General features: G+C 44.1%; 1 protein-coding gene across 4 annotated transcripts in view; it reads left to right on the top strand.

Moving 5' to 3' along the window:
• The window catches only part of CCND3 (cyclin D3), a 98,460-nt gene that overhangs the window by 45,936 nt on the left and 33,159 nt on the right, over window positions 1-19,365 (top strand). For 2 of the 4 annotated variants that reach the window (XM_045498197.1, XM_045498200.1), the window contains exon 2: window positions 18,228-18,307. The exons of the other annotated variants lie outside the window; for them this stretch is intronic. The gene's annotated coding sequence lies outside the window, so the exon portion shown is untranslated. The remainder of the gene's footprint in view (window positions 1-18,227; window positions 18,308-19,365) is intronic. 4 annotated transcript variants of the gene reach the window in all.

The raw sequence follows: 19,365 nt of genomic DNA, 5'->3' as shown, positions 1-19,365 counted from the left end.
AACAGAAAGAAAAGAAAATCACCCACTGTCTCACAACTGAAGGTGATCTCTCTTACCTCCAGGTAGTGGGGTTATGGGTGATTTCTGTTTGCTATCGATTTCTGTATTTTTAAGTTTTCTCTCCCGAGTTTTACAATAAAAAGAATACACATTTGGGGCACCTGAGTGGCTCAGTCAGTTGAGCATCTGTCTTCGGCCCAGGTCATGATCTCACAGTTCGTGGGTTCAAGCCCTGCATCAAGCTCTGTGCTGACAGCTCAGAGCCTGGAGCCTGCTTTGGATTCTGTGTCTCCCTCTCTCTCTCTCCGTTCCTTCCCCACTCATGCTCTGTCCGTCTCGGCCTCTCAAAAATAAATAAATGTTTAAAAAAATAAAAATAAAAAGAATACACACTAATAAAAGCAAAATTTGAAACCCAAAGACAACTCGCTGCTAACATTGCAGCAGGTTACTCCTGGACTTTTTGCAATGCATGATTTTATCATTCCATTCATACAATTATATATACCTGCTGTTTTTTTTTCTTTAAATCTCTCGGCATTTGCCGTGCTCATTATAAATACTTCACAGCTAGAACTGAGTGGTCGTGGGATGTAATTCCTATAACCGTTTCTCTGCCTTCAGGCTATAAGATTGCTTACACATTTTTGCTATCACAAATAATCAAAGGGTTATATTCCTATGCATACGTAATTTTTTAAATTAATAAACTTGTTTTTTAGGTTCACAGAAACACTGAGCGGAAAGTAGAGAGAGTTCCTATATGTTCCCTGTCCCCACCCATATACAACCTCTCCCACTATTGACATCCTGCACCAAAGGGGCACATCTGTTCTAATCACTGTCCCATTATTATCATTATCATCCAAAGTCCATGGTTTTCATTAGGGTTTACTGTTGGTGTTGTACCTTCTATGGGTTTTGACAAAAGGTATAATGACACGTATCCACTGTTGTGGTATCACACAGAGTAGTTTCACTGCCCTGAAAATCCTCTGTGCTCCATCTATTCATCTATCCTTCCCCACTAGCTCCTGGCAACCACTGATCTTTTCACTCTTTCCATAGTTTTGCATTTTCCAGAATGTCATGTGGTTCAAGTCATACAATATGTAGTCTTTTCAGATTGGCTTCTTTCATTTAGTAATCTGTATTTAAGTTTCCTCCATGTCTTCTCATGGCTTGAAAGCTTTTTTCCCCCCTTAAAAAAATCTTTTATTAATGTTTATTTATTCTTGAGAGAGAGAGAGAGACAGAGAGACAGAATGCAAATGGGGAGAGGCAGAGAGAGAGGGAGACACAGAATCTGAAGCAGGCTCCAGGCTCTGAGCTGTCAGCACAGAGCCCGACACGGGGCTCGAACTCACGAACTGAGATCATGACCTGAGCCGAAGCTGGCAGCTTAACCAACTGAGCCACCCAGGCGCCCCTCCCCCACCACTTTTTAAACCACTGGATGTTATTTCACTGTCTGGATGAACCATAGTTTGTTTATCCATTCACCAACTGGAGGACATCTTAATTTCTTCCAAGTTTTTTGCAGTTATGAATAAAGCTGCTGTAAACACCAACAGGAAGGTTTTTGTGTGGACGTGTTTTCAGTTCATTTGGGTAAATGCCAAGGAGCACAATTGCTGGAATTATGGCAAGAATGTATTTAGTTTTGTAAGGAACTGCCAAACTGTCATCAAAGTGTCTCCACCATTTTGCATTCCCACCAACAATGAGTGAGAGTTCCTGTGGCTCTGCACCATCAGCATTTGGTGTTGTCAGTGCTCTGGCTTTTGGCCATTCTAATAGGTGTGCGGTGGTGTGAAATAACAGAAAAAATACATATTGGTCTCTGTCCCTGGTTCCTGGCACAGAGCTCCTAAACCCCTTGTAATTTCCTGACATAAGAGTGCTAGGAGCATCTTTTGTTCTGGTATTTGATTTTTGACCCAAGTTCCTGACATAGGGATCTTACATCCCCCTTCGAATTTCCTGGGTGATGCGAATGCCTTTTGCTCTAATGGGGTGACTCTGGGTGGGCTCATAGATGGCTTCTGGGTGGGAACTGGTCACTATAAAGACCATGGTTAAAAGCTTAGCATTTTCAGCCCCATCCCCCCATTCTGTAGAGAAGGGAGAGGGGATAGAAATGGACTTAATGATTAATGCCTCCATGAGGAAGCCTCCACAAAAATCCCAATAGTATGAGGTTTGGGAAACTTCCAGGTGGGTAAACACATCCACATGCCAGGAGGGTGATGCACCCCAACTCCACAGGGATAGAAGCTTGGGACTCTCCCAGACCTCACCTTGTGTATCTCTTCACCTGGCTGGTCGTCTGTATCCTTTATCATATCCTTTAATAAACTGGTAAATGTTGGTAAATATATTCCTGAGTTCTGTGAACTGTTCTAGCAAATTAATCAAACCCAAGGAGGAGGAGATCATGGGAACTTCGATCTCTAGACAGTTGGATAAAGTTGTGGGTAACCTGGGTACCTACGACTTGTGATTGGCATCTGAAGTGGAGGAAGTCTTGTGGGAGTGAGCCCTTCACCTGTGGGATCTGACCGTATCTCCGACTGGATAGTGTCAGAATTGAGGTAAATTACAGGACACCCAGTCGGTGTTGCAGAATTGCCTGGTGTAGGGAAAAAACCCCCACACATCTGGTGTCAGAAGCATTGTGAGTGTGGTAGTCATGTGAGAGTAAAGGATAAATATATAGGAGGACTGTGAGGTTTTTCCTATACAGGTGGTATCTCATCTTTGTTTTAGTTTTAATTCCCCTGCTGACATACGATGTTGAGCATCTTTTCATATACTTATGTGCAATCTGTATATCTTCTTTGGTGATGTATCTGTTCAGGACTTTTGCCCATTTTTAATTCAGATTATTAATTTTCATATTGTAGAGCTTTCAGAATTTATATATGTTGGACAACAGTCCTTTATCAGATGTATCTTTTGCAAATATTTTATCCCAATCTGTAGCCCATCTCCTCATTCTCTTGACGTTGTCATTTGCGGAGCAGAAGTTTTTAAATTTTTTAGTTTATTTAAGCAAACATTTTGAGAGAGAAAGAGTGTGTGCACACAGGCATGAGAGAGAAAGACAGAGAGAGAGAGAGAGAGAGAGCAGGGGAGGGGCAGAGAGAGAGAGGAGACAGAATCCCAAGCAGGCTCTGAGCCCTCAACATAGCCCCGAGGTGGGGCTCAAACTCTTGAACCGTGAGATCATGACCTGAGCTGAAACCAAGAGTCAGATGCTCAACTGACTGAGCCACCCAGGGGCCCCCAGAAGTTTTTAACTTTAATGAAGCCCAGCTTAGTAATTATTTCTTTCATGGATCATTCCTTTAGTGTTCTATTCACAAAATCATGACCTTATCCAAGGTCATTTAAGGTTTCTCCTATGTTATCTCCTAGGAGTTTTATAATTTTGAGTTTTATGTTTAGGTCTATGATCCATTTTGAGTTAGTTTTTGTGAATAATGTAGGTCTATATCTAAATTCATTTTTTTGTATGTAGATGTCCAATTGTTCCAGCACCATGTATTGAAAAGAATTTTTTTGCTTCATTGTATTACCTTTGCTCCTTTGTCAAAAATCTGTTGGATGTGTGTGTGTGTATGTGTATGTGTATATATATATATATATATATATATATATATATATTTCTTTTTTTAAGTTTATTTATTTTTGAGAGAGAGTGCAAGCAGGGGAGGGGCAGAGGGAGAGGGAGACAGAATCCCGAGCAGGCTCTGCACTATCAGTGGGGAGCCCAACGTGGGGTTCGAACTCACGAACTGTAAGTTCATGACCTGAGCCGAAATCAAGAGTTGGACTCAACTGAATGAGCCACCCAGGTGCCCCCGACATCAGTTGGTTATATTTATGGGTCTATTTCTGGGTTCTCTGTTCTGTTTCATTGACCTTTTTGTCAATTCCTTCACCAATACCACACTGTCTTGAAGTTGAGGGGCGCCTGGGTGGCGCAGTCGGTTAAGCGTCTGACTTCAGCCAGGTCACGATCTCGCGGTCCGTGAGTTCGAGCCCCGCGTCAGGCTCTGGGCTGATGGCTCAGAGCCTGGAGCCTGTTTCCGATTCTGTGTCTCCCTCTCTCTCTGCCCCTCCCCCGTTCATGCTCTGTCTCTCTCTGTCCCCCCCAAAAAAATAAATAAACGTTGAAGTTGGGTATTGTCAGTCTTTTGACTTTGTTCTCCTCCTTCAATACTGAGTTGACTATTCTGGGTCTTTTGTCTCTTCATATAAACTTTAGAATCAGTTTGTTGATATCCATAAAATAAGTTGCTGGAATTTTTATTCGGATTGTGTTGAATCTACAGATCAAGTTGGGAATAACTGGCATCTTGACAATAGTTAGTCTTCCTACCCGTGAACATGAAATAAATAGCTCTCTATTTAGTTCTTATTTGATATCTTTCATCAGAGTTTTATAGTTTTTCTCATTGAGGTTTGTTCATATGATATTTCTTTTTTTATTAAAAAATTTTTTTAATGTTTATTCATTTTTGAGAGACAGAGAGAACAGTGTGTGAGCAGGGGAGGGGCAGAGAGAGAAGGAGACAGAATCCAAAGCAGGCTCTAGGCTCTGAGCTATCAGCACAGAGCCCGACGTGACTTGAACTCACTGACTGCGAGATCATGACCTGAGCTGAAGTCGGACACTCAACTGACTGAGCCACCCAGGCACCCCTGTTCATATGATATTTCATATCAAGAATAAATAAATGTTTCATTTTGGAGCAGGTGGCTAATGTAAGTAGTAATTTCAAATTCCACTTGTTCCATTTGCTGGTATATAGGAAGATGACTTGCTTTGGGATATTAACCTCGTATCCTGCAACCTTTCTACAATTGCTTATTAATTCGAGGATTTTTGTTGCTGGTGATTCTTTTAGACTTTCCGTATAGGCAATCGTGTCATTTGTGAACAGATGCAGTTTTGTTTCTTCCTTCTTAATCTGTATCTTTTTTATTTCCTTTTCTTGTCTTACTGTATTAGCTAGGACTTCAGGTACAATGTTGAAAACAGTGGTGAGAAGGGACATCTTTACCTTGTTCTTGATCTTAGTGGGAAAGCTGAGTGTCTCATCATTAAGTATGATATTAACTATAGGTTTTGGGTAGATGATCTTTATCAAGTTGAAGAAGTACCCCTCTATCCCTAGTTGCTATGAGTTTTTATAATGAATGGGTGTCGGATTTTGGCAAATGCTTTTTCTGCATCTGTTGATATTATCATGTGATTTTTTTTCTTCTTTAGCCTATTGATATGACATTTTATATTAATTGAGTTTTGAATGTTAAACCAGACTTGCATATCTGGGGTAAATCTCACCTAGTCATGGTGTATAATTTTTATACATTGTTGGATTCAATTTGTTAGTATTTTGTGGTGGAATTATGCATCTATATTCATGAGAGATTTGGTTTGTAGTTTTCTTATAATGTTTTTGTCTGGTGCTCGCTTCGGCAGCACGTACATAATGTTTTTGTCTGGTTTTGGTATTAGGATAATGCTGGCCTCATAGAATAAATAGGGAAGTATTCCTTCTACTTCTATCTTCTGAAAGAGATTGTAGAGAACTGGTATAATTTCTTCCTTAAATGTTTGGTAGAATTTGCCAGTGAACCCATCTGGGCCTGGTACTTTCTATTTTGGAAACTTCTTACTTATTGAGTCACTTTTTTAAAAGTTTATTTATTTATTTTAAGAGAGAGAGAGAGAGAGAGAGGGAAGGAGAGAGAGAGAGAAAGAATGAGCGGGGGAGAGAGAAAGGAAGAGAAAGAGAATCCCAAGCAGGGCTCAAACTCATGAACCTTGAGATCATAACCTGAGCTGAAATCAAGAGTTGGACACTCAGCTGACTGAGCCACCCAGGTGCCCCTGATTCAATTTCTTTAATAGATATAGGCCTATTCAGATGATCTATTAGTAATATTTTTTAAGGATAGATTCTAGGGGCGCCTGGGTGGCTCAGTCGGCTGAGCATCCGATTTCGGCTCAGGTCATGATCTCATAGTTTGTGAGTTCGAGCCCCGCGTCAGGCTCTGTGCTGACAGCTTGGAGCCTGGAGCCCGTTTCAGATTCTGTGTCTCCCTCTCTCTCTGCCCCTCCCCCGCTCATGCTCTGTCTCTCTCTCTGTCAAAAATAAATAAAAAATTAAAAAAAAAGCAAAACACAAGGATAGATTTCTAGAGATAGGATTCCTGGTCTAGGAATCCTGGTCTAGTGTGTTTGTGTGTGTGTGTGTGTGTGTGTGTGTGTGTGTGTGTCTGCGTGTGATTCTGAAAGTAGCACATACTCTATGTTAAATAAATAAACTGTGAAGAAATATACCAATTAAAAAAGTAAAAGTTCCCTAACACCTCTTTCCCCAGACAGACTCCACAAAGGTGATCACTGTTAATGATTTCCTGTGGATTTTTCCCAAACATTTTCTATTCCTGGTTTGAATATTTAAATTAAAAATTTTTTAATGTTTATTTATTTTTGAGAGACAGAGCATGAGTGGGGGAAGCGCAGGGAGAGAGGTAGACACAGAACTGAAGCAGGCTCCAGGCTCTGAGCTGTCAGCCCAGAGCCCCACGTGGGGCTCGAACCCACAAACCACGAGATCATGACCTGAGTCAAAGTCGGCGCTCAACCGACTAAGCCACCCAGGTGCCCCTGAGTGTTTTTAAAGGCCTTGATACCTATTAATAAATTGCTTTGCAAAAAGCCTGTAATAAGGCATGCTCATTTCTATTAGGAGTGAGGTTTACAATTTTTTCACTTTTTTGTAAATATAGAAATATAGTGGGGTGCCTGGGTGGCTCCGTCGGTTAAGCTGCTGACTTTGGCTCAGGTCATGATCTCATGGCTCATGAGTTCGAGCCCCGTGTCGAGCTCTGTGCTGATAGCTCAGAGCCTGGAGCCTGCTTCAGATTCTGTGTCTCCCTCTGTCTCTGCCCCTCCTTGCTTGCACTCTGTCTGTCTGTCTGTCTCTCTCAAAAATAAAATAAAACATTAAAAAAAAAGAAGTATAGCACATTATTTTAGAAAATATAGAACATTTTTAGAAGAACAAATTAAATCACCCATAATTCCACTATGTGGAGATGACCAATAGTAATGTTGTAGAAAATTTCTCTCTGGGCATAAAACAGGAACACAAATCACCGGTGTCATGTGACACGCACAAAATGCCAGATCAAGAGACAGAACATGCCTCCACTCCCCCACTGCCCCGTCCCAACCATGCATTGATTCTTTAATGTAGTGGGAATTAATCTTCTCTAGCCAGGTTGGTTGGTTGGTTGGTTGGTTTTGGTTTTTTTTAACCATCTTAACCCTTTTTTTCTACTCAGATTTTTTTTTTCTTCTCTCTTCTGACTTAATATAGTGAGCATTCCTCCATATCTTTAAAAGTTATGTATAATTTTGAGATGCTCATCCAAGTAAATGTAATTATTCTTATCCTCTGGCTCCCTTAGACTAGATTCCTAGAAGAATATGAGGTTTTTTAAAAAATTAGTTAATTACGTTTTTAATTTACATCCAAGTTAGTTAGCAGATAGTGCAATAATGATTTCAGGAGTAGATTCCAGTGATTCATCCCCTATGTATGAGCATCTAGTGCTCATCCCCACAAGTGTCTTCCCTAATGGCTCTTACCCACTTAGCCCATCCCCCCACCCACAACCCCTCCAGCAACCCCCAGTCTGTTCCCTGTATTTAAGAGTCTCTTATGTTTTGTCCCCCTCCTTGTTTTTATATTATTTTTGCTTCCCTTCCTTTATGTTCATCTGTTTTGTGTCGTAAATTCCTCATATGAGTGAAGTCATATGACTTCACTGACTCGCTAATTTTGCTTAGCATAATACCCTCTAGTTCCATCCACGTAGTTGCAAATGGCAAGATTTCATTCTTTTTGATTGAGTAATATTCCATGGTATATATATATACACCACATCTTCTTTATCTGTTCATCTGTTGATGGACATTTGGGCTCTTTCCATACTTCGGCTATTGTCGATAGTGCTGCTATAAACATTGGGGTGCATGTGCCCCTTTGAAACAGCACACCTGTATCCCTTGGATAAATACCTCGTAGTGCAATTGCTGGGTCATAGGGTAGTTCTATTTTTAATTTGTTGAGGACTCTCCATACTGGTTTCCAGAGTGGCTGTACCAGTTTGCATTCCCACCAGCAGTGCAAAAGAGATCCTCTGTCTCTGCATCCTTGCCAACATCTGTTGTTGCCTGAGTTGTTAATTTGAGCCATTCTGACTGGTGTGAGGTGGTATCTCATTGTGGTTTTGATTTGTATTTTCCTGATGATGAGTGATGTTGAGCATTTTTTATGTGTCTGTTAGCCACCTGGATGTCTTCTTTGGAGAAGTGTCTATTCAAGGCTTTTGCCCATTTCTTCACTGGATTCTTTGTTTTTTGGGGTGTTGAGTTTGATAAGTTCTTTACAGATTTTGAATATTAACCCTTTATCTGATATGTCATTTGCAAATATCTTCTCCCATTCTGTCGGTTGCCTTTTAGTTTTGCTGATAATATGAGTTTTTTTTACATTTGTTTACTTTGAGGGAGAGAAAGTGAGAGAGAGCAAGTGTACTCGAGCAGGGGAGTGGCAGGGAGAGAGGGAGAGAGAGAATCCCAAGCAGGTTCCGTTCTATGAGTGCAGAGCCCGACGTGGGCTCCATCCCAGGAACCACAAGATCATGACCTGAGCCGAAATCAAGAGTCAGTCGCTCAATCGACTGAGCCACCCAGGCACCCAAATATAAGTATTTTTTTTAAACATTTTTTAAATGTTTATTTATTTTTGAGAGAGAGAGAGAGTGTGTGAATAGGGGAGGGGCAGAGAGAGAGAGAGAGAGAGAGAGAAAATCCCAATCAGGCTCCGGGCCATCAGCACAAAGCCTGACGCAGGGCTCAAACCCATGAACCATGAGATCATGACCTGAGTTAAAGTCAGACACTCAACCAACTGAGCCACACAAGTGCCCCTAAATGTTTGGTGCTTACAGTCCAACTATCTTCCAGAAACATATCAAATTTATACAGGGAGGGAGTTGGGGAGGATAAGAGAGAGGAATAAAGCTAGGTGATGCCCAGCATGTCACATGGCCATTGTTTATGGTGACTTGCTGAGATGTGGCCAGCTTGATGACTGGTGGCTACTACCAGCAGTCAGGGCCCTCAGCTTCGTGGGTCCATCCATGGCCTGAACATTCATTTATTCTTTCAACAAATATTATTATTTAAAAAAATTTTTTTTTAACATTTTTATTTGTTTTTGAGAGACAGAGACAGAGCACCAGCGGGGGAGGAACAGAGAGAGAGAGGGAGACACAGAATCCGAAGCAGGCTCCAGGCTCTGAGCTGTCAGCCCAGAGCCCGACCCGGGGCTCGAACCCACAAACCGTGAGATCGTGACCTGAGCCGAAGTCGGACGCTCAACCGACTGAGCCACCCAGGCGCCCCTCTTGCAACAAATATTATTAAGCTTCTGCTCGCTCTGCATTGTTCTAGATACTGAAAACACTGCAGAGGTGAGGCACACTTTCTGCCCTTGGAGAGCTTACATTCTGATAGGGGGTCACACCCTAAGCATATGAACAAATGAGTACGTAATGTCTGACCATGGGAAAATTACGAAGAAAGAGAAAGCAGGACCTGGGCATAGAACGTGAACGCCTGGGCGTGATGGAGTCCTTTGAATGGGGCTGGTCAGGGAAGGCCTTTCTGAGGCGGTAACGTTCGAGCTGAGACCTGAGTGAGGATCCGTGAGAATATCTAGAGCTGTGGTGGTGCTCAGTCCTAGCTGGACATTAGAATCGTCTGAGGGAGCTTTTAAAAATCTCAGCGCCCAGGCAACACTCCACGCCAATCAAATCAGAATCTCTGGAGATGGAGCCCCGGCACCGGTATTTTGTAAGTTCTTTAGGTGATTCCCTGGCTGGGTGGAGAACCAGTGTCCTGGGGCACCTTTGCCAAATAGAAATGCAAGGCAAACCACATGTATAATTTTAAATATTCTTGTAGCCACATTTTAAAAAGTAGAAAGAACAGGGCACCTGGGTGGCTCAGTCGGTTAAGCGTCCGACTTCGGCTCAGGTCATGATCTCACAGTTCCTGAGCTCAAGCCCTGCGTCGGACTCCCTGCTGTCGGCACAGAGCCTGCTTCGGATTCTCTGTCTCCCCCTCTCTCTACCCCTCCCCTGCTTGCTCTCTCTCTCTCTCTCTCTCAAATAAACATTAAAAAAAAAAGTAGAAACAAGTGACATTAATTTTAATAACATTTTATTTTTTAAAATATTTTTAAATGTTTATTTGCTTTTGAGAGAGAGACAGAGAGAGATAGACAGAGCACGAGCTGGGGAGGAGCAGAGAGAGAGGGGGCCACAGGAATCCGAAGCAGGCTCCAGGCTCCATGCTGTCAGCACAGAGCCCTGACGCAGGGCTTGAACCCACAAACCGCGAGGTCATGACCGGAGCCGAAGTCAGATGCTCAACCAACCGAGCCACCCAGGCGCCCCCTAATAACATTTTATTTTACCTAATACATCTAAAATATTATTTCATCATGTAACCAATAGACAAATTATTAATGTGGTATCTTGTATTGTTTTTACTAAGCCTTTGAGATCTGGTGTGTATTTTACACTCAGAAGCACATCTCAGTTGAGAGCAATCACGTTTCAAGTGTTCAGTGGATACATGTGGCCACCATTCTGGACAGCACAGCTCTAGAGGAAGAGCTTTCCAAGCAAAGGAAGTAGCAGGTACAAAGCAGTTAAGACCTGAATGGGTATTGAGTTTCCGGTACCGCTAGGAGGCAAATGTGACTAGAGGGTAGTAAAGGAAAGTAGGAGTGGTAATAAATGAGGTCAAGAAGATGGGGTTCAGCCTTTTGGATTTTATTCTAAATATGATGGGAAGCCATTGGAGACTTTTGAGAGAGGGAGAGAGAGAGAGAGAGAATATGAGTAGGGAAAGAGGGATCCCAAGCAGGCTCAGTGCTGCCAGTGCAGAGCCTGAGGTGAGGCTCCACCGAGGGGCTCGAACTCATGAACTGTGAGATCATGGCCTGAGCTGAGATCAAGAGTTGGCCACATAACTGACTGAGCTACCCAGGCACCCCTAATTCACTTTTCTAAAGAACCCTTTGACTCCTGCCTCGGAAGCAGCGTTCACGGAGGCCAGAGTGAAAAGCAGGGAGGTTCTAGATATAGGCTATTACATTCGCCTGGGTGACAAATACGGGCAGTTTGAATTTAGGTCAGGGGGCAGGTGCTGCAAAGGGAGGTATTCCAAGGCAAAGCCTATTGAAGTTGCTAATGGATTGGAATTGGGAACCATGAGAAAAAAAGGAGTCACGGATAACTCCAAGGTATTTGCCCTGAGCCAATGATGGTGGCGGTTGGGGTAGGGAAAGGGTGAAATAGGGGTTCGTTTTCAGCATAGAACGATCAAAGTGGATGTGTCCTTTAAAATCTGGAACTTGTACCAGCAAAGGCCCAGTGGGTGGGTGTAGGGAGAGTTCAAGCAGTGGAGATCCCATATGCTAAGAATGTGTGTTGGGGCGGGGGGCCAGGGTATGGGAAAATGGGAGGTAAAACACACTGCAGTAGGGGCTCCTGGCTGGCTGAGTCGGTGGAGCGTGCAACTCTTGATCTCAAGGTTGCGAGTTCAAGTTCCACGTTGGGTGTAGAGATTACTTTAAAATCTTTAAAAACAACAAAAACACTGCAATAGGTTATAGAGGGCCTTGAATGCCAGACTAAGGAATTTGAAATTTACTTGATAGGAATGGGAGGGGCTTTGGAAAGGCCTTGAATGCCAAACTAAGGAATCTGAAATTTCTTTGATAGGTATGGGCGGAGCTGTGGAAATTTTTGAGCAACAATTAAAATGACCGGAGCTTAACCTTACATTCACGGCTTTCTGTTTAATAATGTGAAAAATGCCCACAAGTTTCACTAAAATTATAGATTTAGTGTGGTGATAGCCAAGTTTTTGAAAAAAAAAAAAAATCTCATGTATGGATAAAAAGGCTTCATGTATTACAAAAGAGAGACTGGAAGGAATATTATCAAAATGTTCACAGAGGGGTTTTGGTGGTTGGTAAGGCTATGAATAACATTGGATTCTTTTTGCTTTTCTTTCTGCTTGTCCGTATTTCCCAACTTTTCTTTAATCGAGCATAACTACCTTTATGTGGAGAATAAGTTTAAACCAGCAACTTAAATGTGTGCGAGATTGGAGGGAGTACATTCGATGTAGAGAGTGGAGGCTAGGATACGGGTTGGGTTTACTGTGGCCATCCAGGGGAAATGGAAGGAGAAGTTGAACTGGGGCAGGGGCAATGGGAGGAGGAGGGATGTGAAGAATGTATTTCTTGCCTTCAGATTGGATTTGTCAGGAAGCCTTCCTACAAGTGCCATAGTTAAGAAGGATGGGCTCTGGGGGCACCTGGGTGGCTCGGTCAGTTGGGCATCCAGCTGTGGCTCAGTTACAATCTCATGGTTTGTGGGTTCGAGCCCCACGTCGGGCTCTGTGCTGACAGCTCAGAGCCTGGAGCCTGTTTCGGATTCTGTGTCTCCCTCTCTCTCTGCCCTCCCCCACTCACACCCTGTCTCTCTCTCTCTCAAAAATAAATACACATTAAAAAAAGAAAGAAAGAAAGAAAGAAAGAAAGAAAGAAAGAAAGAAAGAAAGAAAGAAAGAAAGAAAGAAGGATGGGCTCTGGAACCTGGCTGCTGGAGCTGCAGTGTGAACTTGGCCATTACTTGGGCAAATTATTCTTTGTGCTTCCTAAAACTCTGCAAGGAGGAATAATACTTATACCTACCCCCATGAGGTTGGTCTAGGAAGTAATTGAATGAATACATATTAACCCCATAGCAGTGTTTGGCTCATAGTGGGCACTCGGGGCTTTAGCTATTATTCTTACTACTCACCTGGCCTCAGTGGAATTGGTGCTGCAGGTGGTTACAGAGTATGGAGTGGAGTGAGGGGACCAAAGTTACTGAAACATTACCCCTAACAGATTAATTTTTTATAAGAACGTATCTTGGGGCACCTGGGTGGCTCAGTCGGTTAAGCGTCTGACTCTTGATTTTGGCTCAGGTCATGATCTCATGGTTCGTGGGATGGAGCCCCGCGTCGGGCTCTGTGCTGACAGTGTGGAGACAGTGTGGAGTCTCTCTCTCTCTCTCCCTCTCTCTTTCTTTCTCTCTCTCTCAAAATAAATAAACATTTAAAACAAAGAATATATCTATATATATGTATATTTTTTTAATGTTTATTTTTGAGAGAGAGAGACAGAGCACAAGCAGGGGAGGGACACAGAGAGAGGGAGACACAGAATCTGAAGCAGGCTCCAGGCTCTGAGCTGTCGGCACAGAGCCAGACGTGGGGCTTGAGCTCATGAACCGAGAGATCATGACCTGAACCGGAGTCGGATGCTTAACCAGCTGAGCCACCGGGGTGGCCCTATTTGTATATTTTAAAAAATCTTAGTAGTGAGAGTTTTTGGAAAATAAGTTGGGCCATCTCAGAAATAGTGATCTCCCACCACTAAAGAAATTTTAACAAGTGCTGCACGGATCATTGAGGGGCTGGTACAGGGCTGTGATTCCAAACTAGTTTTCATCAGAGGATGTACTGGGGTTTTTTTTGTGTAACTAAATGCATTCCATTGAAAGTACTATCCTTTAGGGGCACCTGGCTGGCTCACTTGAAAGAGCATGCGACTCTTGATCTCAGGGTTCAAGCCCCATGTTGGGTGTAGACTTTATTATTTATTATTTATTATTATTATTATCATTATTAAAGATTAGGTTAAAAAGAAAGCATTATCCTTTAATCTGAGTCCTCTCAAAGGGTTTGGTATTCAGGCAGTCTTTGTTTTATGAAATATGGTATATATAGATTATAGGTTTTTTCCCTAATAACCTTACTTGGCAATAGTCTTACTTTTTGGTCTCCAAAATTTTGGGGGAAATTTTATTGGTCTTTGAAATGTAAATTTCTGGGAACTAGGGTTGTGGGGAAAGTGAATAATTTGGGTAGGCAAGTAGGTGCCTTCGAATCCCCCTTTGACCCTGAGATTCTCTTACTTCAGGGCCACAGTTTGGACCCCCTCATCCCAGTGAGTCATTCTGCAAATGTGAGCTTTTAGGTGGGGGACTGGGTAAAGATGTGAGCGGTTCCGCTCAGCTCTGCCACCTACAACTGTCATACAGTTCTTCCAATATCCCCTCTTGGCAGGCAGACCCTGCAAGGAACCGTTGCCCCGTGTCCCCAGCTTCACCCATCCTTGGATTCCCACGTGCAGGCATGTGCGGAAGGCTCCTGATGGGGAGGCTCTGTGCTCCGTGCCACGGGGCCAGGAGGTGTTATTGACGTCAGCCACCCCCCGGGGTGTCTACCCCAGGGAGCGTATGGCGTGACACCCTTCATCTACAAAGCACGGTTTTGTTATCACGGCTTCCTCATACATAAAGTGAGGGTCATAATTCCATCCAGCAGCCACGGAGATGCATCTGTCCCCGCTCCCCTCACCTGCACCCAGAGCTGGAAAGAAAAGTCAGACTCTGAGAAGCTCACCATGAGATCAAAGCAGAATGGGTGCGGCAGGGGTGTGCACAGCTACCTTAAAGAGAATGGCGTCCAAACCACGAGACCTGATTGTCCCTGGACCAAAAACTAACACATCTACAAAGAAAGGCCCATGAGCTGTGGGTACTTAAAAAAAAAAAAGCAAGAGGCGACTGAGTAGAGAGGGGGCCTGACCTGGCCTGGTGACTTTCCCTTTGGTGGAAAAAGTCACCTCTCCCAGCCCTTGCCCCCCGACATAGGAACCTTTTTGGTCCCCTCCCTTAAGTTTTGCTCCCTTACCCACGACACCGCCTCTGCTTTGCCTCTGGTTGCCCTTGGGGAAGGGCCTGCAAGGACAGACCACGCTGGCCAGAGGCCCCGGGTGCCTCTGTCCTGTCCACTGTGTCCACTGTGTCTCCTAGGTGGGTTTAGACTCGGCTGTGTGGCATGTGTCTCTGTGTCAGGGCACTGTCTACCTTGAGTTTCCCCCCAGAAGCGGAGGCCCCTGCAGACGTGCTGGCAGGTCCTAGTTTGGAGCCTCAGACGCTGAGGAGGTAGGCCCAGCTCTCGCCGAGGTCAGGCCACCCTTGTATTGCCAGGCAACATGCTGTACCTCCATTGGCCTTACCTTCTTCCCCTATCTTGGAGCTCCCCCAGTTCGGCTCCCAGTGTTCTTGTGAAGATGAGGTCAGTTAGTGGAGGGGAAAGGGCATCCTAACCTGTCCAAGCATTATTCATATTAGATGATGACCATCACCTTCTAACGGGATCATGTGTCTATTAACCCTTTGCAAAGTGGAACGGGACATGTGAACTGTCCTAGTTCTGTTGGGAGCCAAGAACCGTGGGAAATTGACAGTTAGGCTCAAGAGAAATGGCAGATTGGCCACCCACCCCACCCCCCTTTTGAGGGTTAAATTGATAATAGTGCCAGGGTTTACCCAGAGGAAGAACTAAGATGGGAAATGAACTGTGCTGTGGTTCAACAGGTGGCTGCCTCTCTGTGACCCCCCGGCTAAGTCGGGCTGTTGTGGAGCGGTAACCGGGGCACTTGGGACCCTCCATCAGAAGCCCTCTGCAGACAGCGGGTGGGTTTCCAGTAAAGCTCAAGGGCAGCGCGCACCATCACGTGGCTCACCATGCCCTGAGCTCAGGCTGTTGTTTTTCCACCGGACTAAAGCGAGCCCCAGCACCCTCCAGCTGCTCCTGTGAGAGGGAAGAGGGCCAGTGCCTGCTTAACCCGTTCTTACCTCTGACAGACACCCTTGCCAAGGGGCCCACGTGGGCTGGATACAGGTTGATGTGGCACATCTGGAGGAGCTCAGGTGTTCTTTTTCAGGGTGGTATGTTCTAGGCAGTTTGGATGTGCGTTTATATTTAGGAATCACTTGGCGGGCGAGAGAGGTGGCGTGGCAGCAGGGGGATGATAAACATCATACCCGCCGTGCGGAGTACTCTTCTAAGGATTTCACCTGCTATCTCACTTAATCCTCACCCCCCAAAATCCCTGGGTGGTAGACCCTATTTACAGATGAGGAAACTGAGGAACAGAGGGCTTCATTAACCTGTCCAAGACTGCACAGCAATTAGGAAGTGACAGAGCCAGAAGTTAAACCAGGCAGGAAGTCTGACAGCGGGGTCAGAACTCTGTTTATTATTCTTGTCATTTTTCCGTTGCACACCTAAGGCAGAGAAAGACTTGTCAAGGCCACACAGCTGGTGTGTGACGGACCTGGTGGTCAGACCCAGGTCGGTCCACCTCCGGGGCTCACACTGGTAACCACCACTCCATTCTACATCTGTGGTCGCCCTTGGTATTCAGTGGTAATGTGTAATATGGTATTATATATCATGTAGTACAATATTCTATCATAGTACCTTACTGTATTAGAGTATAACCTATTACAAGGTTACAGTTTATTTGATGAGTTCTCTATTGTTGGACAGTTAGATTGTTTCCATTTTTTCAATATTAGAAATAAATGCCAAGTTTTGTTTTTTAAGAGAGAAATGGTAGGAATGTTGTTTGGTTTATCAGTTTATTTGTTTCTTTTCAAGGATTTAGAGCAGATGGGCTGAGCTCTCAGATGCTGGAAGAATTGGAGGCTTTGAGTTGACTGCTTGAATGGAGAATGAAATTCTGATTAGGAATGGTGCCAGGTGGAGAGAAGGAAAGAACAGACTCTGTGCTGTAGCCCAGGGATTTGGCATTGCCCACTGAGATAGAAAATTGGGGATGCATTGCAGAAATATCTGTAATTCCCACTTTGGATATTTTAGCATTCTCTAGCGTTTTCCAGCCCAGTATCTCATTGACATTGCCCAGATACACACGGGTGGGGCTGGGCAGAGGCTGAGCCATTTTCTTCTCCAGATCAGCCATGTGCAGCCATCTGGAGTTACACCATCTGTCCATCCCGTGTCCCTTGCTCCTTTGGCCCTTCCATCTCAGTGTGTCTTTGAGGTTCCCCCTTCGGTTCTTATGTCCCCGGTCGAAAGCAGAAGAGGAGGCCTGAGCACATCGTACACAATGATGACCATAATGGCCTCCATATGCTGAGTCCCCAGCATGGTAGTGAGCCCTTTCCAGGCCTCATCTTTTGTATCTTCACAGCTTTCGGGAAGGGGACCGTTATGAAACTACCATCTTATGGAGGAGGAAAAGGAAACTTCAGGAAGTTAAGGGCTTGCCCAAGGCCATATAGCCAGGGACTGGTGGAGCTGGGATTCAGAGCCAGGGCTATCTAAACTCTGTGGCCACATCTCCTTTGCAGCCTTCGTGATGCACTATGAAAAGAAGACCCTCTAGTTCTCGGTGGGGAATCTTCAGAAAATCAGCAGGGACATGTTCATTACCTGCATGTGTGTTTACCGGATGGACTCACTTAGAGGATGTTGGGATAGTAAGGGATCCTGGAAGTATCTCTTTCCTACCATATTTTTAAAGTGCGTCAGATGAGGTCCAGAGAGATCAGCAGACTTGCCGAAGGGCAAGATGGTGGACCAACCAGATTAGAACCGAGGTCTTATGACGTCCACCCTGTGGTTCTTTGAGAGGCAAACAGCTCTTTGTTCTACTCTGTTGGGAGCATTGGGATCAAAAGCATGTGCCAGTAGGACAGATATAGAGAAATAGGAGTAGTTTGGTGGGGCTGGGCAATGCTAAGGTCCATGGAGACAGGGAGTCACAAGAATCCCGATTGTCCGTCCCTATTCCAGAATACACCCAAATCCTAATCCCACCGTATAGAAAAATACAAGTGGGGGCAAGTGGCAGGAAGGCAGTGTGGCCCAATGATTAAAGGTCTGGGCTCTGGCATGAGACAGACCAGGAGTCACATCCGGGCAAGGTGCTGTATCTCCCGGAGCCTCAGTTTCTTCATCCACAAAATGGGAGTCACAACTGCTTGTTACGTGGGACCACTGCAAGCATGAAATGAGACAGTGCTTGTGAATAAACTGGCACACGTTTGTGGAAAAAAAGAGAAGAATCTTGGGATTGTTTGAGTTGGTAGAAAAAGGAGAACACAAAACTGGTAACCAAATATGTGATTTCAACAAAAGGCCAAGTATTTCTTAATTTCATCTGATTCATTGTTTCCCACAGGCTCTGTCAGAGGGGTGCTCATCGCACATTTCTACATGGTGGTGAAAAGCTCTGTGACCTCTCTTTGGTGAAGAACGCGGGTGAGCTCAGTGATAATACAGGATGCTTTTTACTTCCTGTCTTGAAAGGGGTGGGAGATAAGAGAAAGGAAGATTGTTAATATAAACTTGAAATCCAGATTCTTTCTAAAGTACGTCTCCTCAGCTGGGTGACCTCAAATGAACCTCTCACTGTCTCTATTGTCTCTTTACCACAAGGTCATTGTGATGGCCACATAATAGCCACTTTACATGCAGTATCTTATGTAACCCTCAGAGAAGCCTACAAGACAGATATTACCATTCCATTTCTAGATAAAGGAGAAGAAGACAGTTCCGGGAAGTTAAGTAACTTGTCAAAGGCCACACAGCACACAGCCAGCAACTGGCAGAGCTGTGATTTTTTTTTTTTTTTTAGGTTTATTTATATTTGTTTTGAGAGAGAGAGGGGGGTGGGGGAGGGGCAGAGACAGTCGGAGAGAGAAAGAGAATCCCAAGCAGGTGCTGCACTGTCAGCACGGAGCCTGACACGGGGCTTGATCCCATGAACTGTGAGATCATGACCTGAGCTGAAATCGAGAGTCGGGCACTAAACCGACTGAGTCACCCCAGTGCCCCAAGATCTGTGATTTAAGACCAGGTCTGACCCCAGAGCCCACAGGCTTCCCAGGATACCCAGGGTAGATTCAGATTTTGTTGGGTCTAAAGCTTCTGCAATTTTAGAGGCCTTCTTTAAGAAGGACAGTACAAAATCACAATACTAAAGATACCAAAGTGCATATTTATTTAGATTTTGTGATGAAATCACAACATACTAGGAAACAATGTTAAAGCCCAAACATCACAAAATCCAGAAAAATAACATAATATTTATGTGAACTGCTTGATGCTCCTCTATGACACCTTTTGTATCCTCTTTGGTTGCATTCTTCTATGACAATGATTTTGTGATCTTTACCATGGAGCAAATAAAAAAGATAACCCAGTGTTTCTCTAGCATAGTTGATTGGAAGTTTTTTTTAAAAAAATTATTGATAGTCTGGAAAAGTTTCATTCAGCTTTACAAATCATTATTGGTAATGTCCTATAAATATTGGGAT

The sequence above is a fragment of the Leopardus geoffroyi genome, chromosome B2 (assembly GCF_018350155.1).
Source record: "Leopardus geoffroyi isolate Oge1 chromosome B2, O.geoffroyi_Oge1_pat1.0, whole genome shotgun sequence".
Classification (NCBI taxonomy): Eukaryota; Metazoa; Chordata; class Mammalia; order Carnivora; family Felidae; genus Leopardus; species Leopardus geoffroyi.
Note: the sequence above shows the minus strand (reverse complement) of the source record. Positions and strands in the feature narration are given on the sequence as shown.